Source organism: Hypanus sabinus, unplaced genomic scaffold, assembly GCF_030144855.1.
Source record: "Hypanus sabinus isolate sHypSab1 unplaced genomic scaffold, sHypSab1.hap1 scaffold_149, whole genome shotgun sequence".
NCBI classification, from domain to species: domain Eukaryota; kingdom Metazoa; phylum Chordata; class Chondrichthyes; order Myliobatiformes; family Dasyatidae; genus Hypanus; species Hypanus sabinus.
The window spans coordinates 148,119-157,500 of NW_026779564.1; the positions used below are offsets into that span (position 1 = coordinate 148,119).

Genomic DNA, 9,382 nt, shown 5'->3' on the forward strand with positions numbered 1-9,382 from the left:
ACCAGGACACTGCCTGGATTAGAGGGCATGAGCTATAACGAGAGGCTGGACAAACGTGTTGTTTTCTCCAGAGCGGCGCAGGCTGGGGTGAGACTGGATTGACGTTTATAAGATTACGAGAGGAATAGATCGAGTGGACAGACGATATATTTTTCCTGGGGGTTGAAATGTCTAATACATTTAAGGTGAGAGGAGATGTGAGCGGCAAGTTCGCTTCTTTCCACAGACTAATGAGTAGCTGGAGTCTCTGCCTGGCGGGGGGGGGGGGGGAGGGGGGGAGGTGTCACCAATCCTGACACGTGATCCCGTTTGCCCCTCCCATTTAACCGCAGATGGGCAGCATCTGCGCGTCTGTTTCCGAGGCCCCGCCTCCCGATGATGTAACAATCTCTTCGCGCATGTTCACAGTCTCCGGGTGGACGGTGTTATCCTCTCCGCTCAGAGTTGAAGTAGGTCGGCTGTGTGATCGGGAAAGACTTTCGTCTCTTCCGTCGGGATCACTGTCTGCGGGCCGAAGATATCACTTTCCCATCGGTGAGTATTGTGACCGATCCCGAGCGGGGAGATCCGATGTTGGCCGTGAGCCCCGAACTGAGGGCCAGGAATTCATTTGTTTCCCAACTATCTGGGCTCGTCAGAAATGTGTCAACTCCACTTAATCTGCATTGAACGATCCAAACCAGGAGCCCAGGCTGTCTGTTTCTGCAGAATTTAAATAGAAGTCCCGCCGACAGGTCACGTGAGACTGTGTGCCGCAGATTCGCCCCGCCCTCCGCTTTGTGATGCAAGGTCACGTGGTGTGATTTTGCCCACCGAGTCCCATTAACTTCCCGAACTCGCCCCGCTTCCAGAGGCTCCTCGCATTTGTCCTGGAGCTTTCTGGCTGTTGTGTCTTCTCCCGGACTGTGCTGGGTGAGAAAGGAGAACGTCCCAGGTTGTGGGAATCTTTGATTTCACTGCCTGCTTTACCGAGGACTGATCTGGATCCAAAGGACTGTGCAGATCCTCGCAGTTACCATGCAAAGCGTGAAGTGTCCGGATGGGAAATTCTCTATAGTGTGTTGATAAAAATTTGGTGAGGATCAAAGTATATATAACAAAGTGCTTGTTGTTTCTTCTATCTTTGTCATTTTTGTATAATTAATTCAGCAGCTGCGGTGTGTTCTGACGTCTCTGGACCGGCTTTTCCGTGTTTACAACAGTAGAAATAGACCCGTGAGTCTGGTGTTCAAACTGTGTGAGGGGACCCCTCACTGTCACCAGTTTGTCACTCGGTGGAAATCAGGCAGAATCTCAAGTTGCACTAAAAACTAAATGTTTGAAGTCATTCTGACGAAACGTCATTAACCTGAATTGTAAAGTTTGTTCCCCTCCCCGCAGCTGTTCCTTACCTGCTGAGTGTTTCTGGTAATTCCACTTTCTTTTTATTACATTTAACCTGGAAATGGAAATGACTCGATCTGTGATAGTAGAACAGTAAAGAAAGCACAACTTTTCCCTGTCAATTATCCTGGAACCAGTTTGTCTGTTATTGCTGGAAATGTGTTCAGTACAGTTGTTGCTAATGAGGTTCACATGAATAATCTCAGGAATGATCGGCTTTATGCATGAGGAGCATTTGATGGTTCTGGACCTGTGCTCAATGGAGTTCAGAGGGACGGTGGGGTTTGTGGAGGCGAGCTTTGGTTAAGTAAACCTACCGAATGCTGAGCAGCCTGGATACAGTGGACATGGAGAGGATGTTTCCATTAGACGGAGAGTCTGTGATCTGACAGCACAGTCTCAGAATAAAGATGCTTCTCGTTAAAATTCAGTTGCAATTTTTTTTTTTGCCATTAGGTGTCCGAAGTGTGGAATTTGTTTCCACAGAGGTTGGTTGAGGCTGCGATTTGGGTATATTTATGACAGAGATTAATATATTCATGATTGCTAAGTAGCTTCAGGGTTACAGGAGGAAGGCAGGAATATGGTGTTGGAATAAAAATCAGCCATGGTTAAATGGTGGGACAGACCAGATGGATCAAATCACCTAATTCTGTACCTTATGTCTTACCATGACTGAATGATGGCTCCTTTTTATCCCATATTCTTTTGTGTCATGTGAGGGACAATAAAAGATTCTTCACTGAGATCATTATATCTGCCTTCAACGTTTAAATTTCAGTGAGTTTTGTTCTTAGTAACATTAAGCAGAAATGTTTGGTTCTGCTTTTTATTGTTAATGTGCTTCATTATCTTTCATGTTAACGTTAGACCTGCAGTGAGAGATTTATTGGAAGAAAACCCACGACTGAAGACAAGGGAACAGCAACAAGTGAACCAGCCCCAGGATTGAGAGCATCAACTGGAGAGGACCCATCTGACTCGGAGATTCCAGTGATTCAGTCAGGAGAAAGTTTGGTGAGTCTCATTCACTCAAACACTGGTCCTTTAGACATTACATACCTGTACAAGGGAAGGTAGGAAACAGCTGGAGTGAGACTGAAGAACCAGTTATGCCTCTGTCAGACCCAGTTGCAATTAGTCCAGGTCTGGTACTGTTCTTCCAGCAGCCCAGCCCTTTAAAACCACTCCCAAATCGAATCCGGAGAGAGTCTCTCAGAGACTGTAATAGTACAAACTCTTTATTTCAAGTACCTACTCAGTTAGTCACTCAAACAGGAACAGTCAATTATTGTTCCCACCCTATCCACTAACTGACTAGCAATTCCCCTTCACCACAGATATATCCATCCAGATACTCCCCACACTAGACAGGCTGGAACCAAAGTTATTTACTACATGACAGGCTGGAGCCCCTAAAGACAAATTACAAAATAGTCATAATGGCTTACACACACAGAACAGACTGAAACTGTCCTATCTCTGTGCATGATCACACAAGGTGATGAGAGTCCTGAAACCCTAGCTCGCTACCCTCAAGAAGAAATATGGCTCAGCATGGCTTAGTACATCTGTTGATCATCAGCAGTTTCTTTCAGAAAAACAGGCTGCAATTTTTTAACGAAGTGTTAAACCATACTTCATTATTCCCTCCTTTTTGATCATTACATGAGCAACAAAACAGTAATTTTTTACAGAGTAAGCAACCAAGTACAGCTTTGACTTCTCAGTGGGAAAAACAGCATACAACAATAACTATAACAATGAGATGTACAACTATTTGGACATAATGCAATATCATGCCCCACATATTACAAACAGGCCTTCGAAGATCACCATTTCGACCCTTCCGTGAACCCGTGTAAATCCTGCCCTACTTTCTTGATGCTGTCAGTCTCCTAGGCAGTGTGCTCGGAGAGAGATGTAGTGTTATTAGACACATCAGGGATAGAGGTGCAGCATTCTGTGTCAATAATAGCACAGGTTTCCCCTTCTCAGCTTGATAAAATCTAAAGTTGTACGATTCTATACGACTGTTTGCCAGATTGCAATCATTTCAGTGGGTATTTCTGTTACTTGGGCCTGTGTTTCTGTCAGGGCCCCTGCAGTGTTGTGGCCAGCTCCTCAAGTGCTGTAGCCAAATTGATTATCTCTTGCGAATTCCCGGCTACTCCATAGGAGAGAAAAACTATCATCAAAGATCGCTCAGTCTCAGTTATTCCTCTCCTCTGCTGGGCACCTGCAGTTATGGCCAGGAAGCATGTTTCCCAGTGTAGAAAGTTCTGTTTGGTGGGGGCCTGAGATACATCTGTCAAAACACTGTGTCTGTCAGGGCCCCTAGTTCTACCCATTTGGCATAAGTGTGACAGAGACAGGAAAATCTTAACTGGATGCTGGGGTGAGCCCTCTCAAAGACATAAACACAAACACCACTGTTACGCACCCGTAATGGTTTAAATGAACCAGCAGCTATAGACAACACCTGGAGTCTAGTTTTGATGTTAAAAGCGCTGTCTTTATTAGTATCTACTTGTATAACAACTTAAGCAAAATAATCTAAAGTTAAAGGTGTTATGAGTACACATATGTGTAAATATAACTCCCAAACCAATGAGCTCAGGGAATACCAAGCTCAAAGTCTTGAGATGGTGAAGTATAAAAGTTCAGTTAAGCCATGGAATAAATGACGAGAGAGATATTTTTAATCCAAGGTGAATGTCGAGAGAAGGCAACTACACTGAATTCCACAAATTCCACTGTGGTAAAACAGGATAACAGTCGCTGTAGGTCTTATCCATCGTTGCTCTAAATCCACATACAAAATATCACCAAAATTAGCTTTTCACAGGGATAAGTCTTCAAAGGGAATGACCACCCAAGCAAGGGTTAACGCACAGCTAGATTCCGCAAGGTACTCCCAATTTAGATCCAACACACAAAGTATTACTGACAGGGATTTGCACAGAATATCCCTTCTCACAAGTGTTTACCACAGAACACACCCGAATCCTGCTAAGGGTTAACAAAAGTGGTAGCCATGAGATACTCCAACAACATTCCCATTTGGATTATACGAATTATCACCAACAGTGATTGGTCACAAGGGTACCTCTTCAAGTGAATTACCACACCCAGGCAAGGGCTAGCACAAGTGGTCCTCACAGGATACTCCCAAACCAACAGATCCACTCCAATGGATCAAACAAAGTGACAAGGATGAATAATCCTTGCTTCAATGAAACAAACTGGGAAGTGTAAACACGATGTGTGGTCAAATAGTTCCAGCGCGCGTTCGTGCTCTCTCTCTCTCCCCCCACTCTCTCCCCCCCTCTCTTCCCCAGAAAGCTGGCGACTGATGTCACTCAGGCACTATCTCTTAAAATGACAATCCACGGCAAGAAACCTAGAGGTTCATCACTCTCCGCTATCAATCAATACAATTTCCTTTAATCCGAGAGAGTCCTTCTACTCAGTTCCTTCAGTAACATCTTTGCAGTCTGTTCAATGTATTGCCCCTTCAGTTTCACAGTGTCGGAGTGGTCAGTAACACTTCATATGGTCCTCTCCAGCGAGGTCTGAGTTTCCCTCAATCCCAGTTCCTGATCAGGATAAATTCCCAGGTTCTATGGTGGGATAGTCACTCCTCTCTGCTGGGTAGTTCTCTTCCTTGTAAGCCTGTCATACCTGTGAATGTAACGCTTGGAAAATTTTGGTTAGTTGGCATATTTATTTCCGCATCTCTTCCAATATCTAATTTTGCTGGTAGGCTTTCTGGGAACAATGGTGCACAAGGTCTTGGTCCCCAGGATATCCTCATGGGCCGTTCATAGATGTTTTAAACTGGTGACAACCCTGCTTTCCCCTATGGGGTAACCCACGTGGAATAGGGCTAACGGTAGGAACTTCGACCAAGTGAGTCCAGCCTCCACCGTTAGTCTGGCCAGTTTACTCTTCAGAATGCTGTTGGCTCTTTCCACTCTGCCAGCGGCCCGTGGGTGGTGTACACAGTGGAATTGTTGCTTGATAGCTAATTCGTTACATACCCCTTCGTATATTTTCACCACAAAGTGTGGGCCATTGGTAATTCAATAAAATCAAATTGTAGACAGAAAAACGTCCACCTGTCAAGGGACTCGTACCCGGTGTGCATGGTGCAGGCTACCAACCATTCCCTCCTTTCCCAGGGGTGGTAAATCATGTATATAATCAGCCAATATTGGTAAAAACTGTGTAGGAACACAAACCTGTCCCGCTGGGGTAATCCAAAAAGCTAGGTCAGGGTCTTTCTGGCACCCCATTTGGGACCACAGTTTGCGCTCTTCCTCAGAGGCGTCCCCCTGAAAATTATTTACCTCCCACATGTCTGGCAAACCCGTTCTGCTTTAGTCATGGAGGGTTGCTTGACGGGAACCCGAGGAGGCTGCAACTACTGAGGATTGTGCCGCACTTTTCACTGTTTGATCTGCTAGAGCATTGTGTTTAGTGACACAGTCGGACATGCGTGTGTGGGCCGCACATTTCGTAATAGCCAAAACTCGAGGTAGCTGTAGAGCGGTGAGTAAGTTGTTTACAAAGGTGGCATTACTAATGGGGTGGCCAGAGGAAGTCAGGAATCCCCATGTTCCCAGAGAGCCCTGTAGTCATGTACAATCCCAAATGCATAACGGGAATCTGTGTAAACGTTCCCACTTTCGTCTGTTGCCCCAGCAACAGAGCACGAGTCAGAGCAAACAGCTCAGCCTTCTGCGCGGAGACAGCTGCTTCAAAAGAGGCCTGTTCAATTACTTCACTGTCCGTCACTATCGCATCGTTTCCCTGCTGGATCCACAAAAGAGCTTCCATCCTCATAAAATTGATTCGGGCTAGAGGGGGTATTGTGGAATGGATAGGAGAGTCTGTCCTTTCACTGTGATCCGGACGGGCTAGAGGGGGTATTGTGGAATGGATGGGAGAGTCTGTCCTTTCACAGTGATCCAGACGGGCCAGAGGGGGTATTGTGGAATGGATGGGAGAGTCTGTCCTTTCACTGTGATCCGGACGGGCTAGAGGGGGTATTGTGAAATGGATGGGAGAGTATGTCCTTTCACTGTGATCCGGATGGGCTAGACGGGGTATTGTGGAATGGATGGGAGAGTCTGTCCTTCTTTCACAGTGATCTGGACAGGGGGACAGTTGGTGCGACCGACTTCATGGCCTGAATTTGCTCAGAGATGGGGTATAGCGTCTTGGGATCGGTCAATATTAAAAGTGTGTCTCACCAGATGTCCCGCCTTCACCTTCCAGTATCGGAGTTGGACCACAGCCAAGTCTTGCCAGTCTCCCTCGGTGCTGGAGGCTTGTTTCAGCAAGGTGTAGGCAATGGACTCTAGGCTCTTTGGCTTGAACCCAGGGCAAACCCTAACGGTGGTATTGGGAACCACCAGTCCTGTCTGTCGCCAAAAGAAATCTGGAACTTTGGCCAGAAATGCAGTACGGTCTCTTCCTTTATCCTCTCCAATCACCATGACTGGGAATTTCTGTCCCTCGGGGTGCATAATATTGGCTTTCCTCAGTTGAGCACCACGAAGGGTCATAACACAGAGTCACATGAGAGCTGGCCACTGGCAGAAGGGGTTCAAATACACTGGAGTCCAGATAAAGTGCCCACCACTGGGTGATCAGAGGAAGCTATCAGTTGTTCACAGTTCCAACATGATATCCTTGTCCGAGCATAGAATCTCAACTTCCGAAGGACAGAACAAGTCTCTCCCTGCAAGATTAAACCCCCGTCTGGTGGTGACAGTAACTGAAACCTCACGCTGGTTCCCCTGGAATTCCACCTGCAATGGCTGGGTACGTGAATACGTACGTTCCGTGCCTCTGAACCCAGACAGAGTGATTGTAGCGTCTGATAGCTGGAATCCCTTTTCCGAAACTGTTTCCTGTTTGAGAGTGGTTGTGTTTGCCCCATATCAATCATAAACGGAATTGAAATTCCAGCACCTGTCAATATTACACTGGGCTCTTCCTGAGGGGTGGTACTCACGGTAGGAAGCATCCTTGCTTGTCCATTTCTAAACGAGTTGTTGTCCCCACCTGTCCCTTGGTAGGTTTTTATTCCCATTTCTGATCCCCAGATGTAGCCCGTTCGCATCCTTCTTCCCACTGAAAATATTCACCTTTAGTATTAGTTCCCTTCGGTGTTGATCGAGGTTCAAAAGTCAGGTCTCAGTAATATGTCAAAGCTCGTCATGTTTGATTTCGGTCATTGTCAAGCCAATCCAAATTATTTGTTTTAATGATGTTGGCTAACTCAGTTGGTCAGCATTGGAGCAGTAGGGCATTGAACTGGGGGGACAGATTCCCATCATTAAAGGCTTGGTCTCCTACGAAGGTGCCGTAGCAGGCCACAAATCACTCCCAATAGTCTGGTCCCGATTCCCCAGGGTTAGGTTTGCATCCAGGTACTTTAGTGATGTTTACAGGTTGCTGGAGAGCCCTTTCCAAGGCTTGAATGATCTGGTCGGTCTGTTCATTCTCATTATGGTTTCCTGCATGTAACTCCTGATAGGTTTGGTATCTCAATTCTGCCTTCCATTTCTGCCCTTTATCAGCTGAGAGAATCATGCAGCAGAGACTGAATAAATCTTGCCGAGTCGCATTAAACATATGCATAGTACTGTGGACACACTGAGCAAACTGTGCTGGTTTTTCTTTTCTATCTGGGGCCTGATTCATGATCATTATCATTTCTTGAGGCTTCCAGGGAGCATACACAGGAATCACTGAGGGCTGTCCCTCCTCCAAGTCCTAGGGGGAGCGTTTGCTAATGCTGTTCAGGAGGGTTTAAACTAATGTGGCAGGGGGATGTGAACAACTGCAGAGAGACAGGGGTGCAAAATGAAAGTAGAAGCAAAAAGTTGTAAGGTGAAAAGTAAAAGTGGCAGGCAGGCAAGTCCAGGGCAAAAATCAAATGGGCTACTTTTCAACATAATTGTATAAGGGCTAAGAGTGTTGTAAAAACAAGCCTGAAGGTTTTGTGTGTCAATGCGAGGAGCATTTGTAACAAGGTGGATGAATTGAATGTGCAGATACTTATTAATGTATATGATATAGTTGGGATCACAGAGACATGGCTCCAGGGTGACCAAGGATGGGAGCTCAACATCCAGGGATATTCAATATGCAGAAGCGACAGACAGGAAAGAAAAGGGGGTGGGGTAGCGTTGCTGGTTAGAGAGGAGATTAACGCAATAGAAAGGAAGGACATTAGCCTGGAGGATGTGAAATCGATATGGGTAGAGCTGCATAACACTAAGGGGCATAAAACGCAGGTGGGATTAGTTTACAGGCCACCTAACAGTACTAGTGAGGTTGGGGATGGCATCAAACAGGAAATTAGAGATGCGTAAAATAAAGGAACAGCAGTTGTAATGGGTGGCTTTAATCTACATATAGATTGGGTGAACTGAATTGGTAAGGGTGCTGAGGAAGAGGATTTCTTGGAATGTGTGTGGGATGGTTTTCGGCACCAACATGTCGAGGAACCAACTAGAGAGCCGGCCATTCTAGATTGGGTATTGAGCAATGAGGAAGGGTTAATTAGCAATCTTGTCGTGCGAGGCCCCTTGGGTAAGAGTGACCATAGTATGGTGGAATTCTTCATTAAGATGGAGAGTGACATAGTTAATTCAGAAACAAAGGTTCTGAACTTAAAGAAGGGTAACTTTGAAGGTATGAGACGTGAATTAGCAAAGATAGACTGGCAAATGATACTTAAAGGGTTGATTGTGGATATGCAATGGCAAGCATTTAAAGATTGCATGGATGAACTACAACAAGTGTTCATCCCAGTTTGGCAAAAGAATAAACCAGGGAAGGTAGTGCACCCGTGGCTGACAAGGGAAATTAGGGGTAGTAAAATAGCCAGAAAAAGTGGCATTCCTGAGGACTGGGAGAAATTCAGAGACCAGCAGAGGAGATCAAAGGGCCTAATTAGGAAAGGGAAAAAAGATTATAA

General features: G+C 45.8%; 1 protein-coding gene across 1 annotated transcript in view; it reads left to right on the top strand.

Moving 5' to 3' along the window:
• The first annotated feature begins 385 nt into the window (after nt 1–385).
• The window catches only part of LOC132387028 (gastrula zinc finger protein XlCGF57.1-like), a 26,804-nt gene continuing 17,807 nt past the window's right edge, over nt 386–9,382 (top strand). Inside the window, exons 1-2 of the mRNA XM_059959396.1 lie at nt 386–534; nt 2,254–2,400. The gene's annotated coding sequence lies outside the window, so the exon portion shown is untranslated. The remainder of the gene's footprint in view (nt 535–2,253; nt 2,401–9,382) is intronic.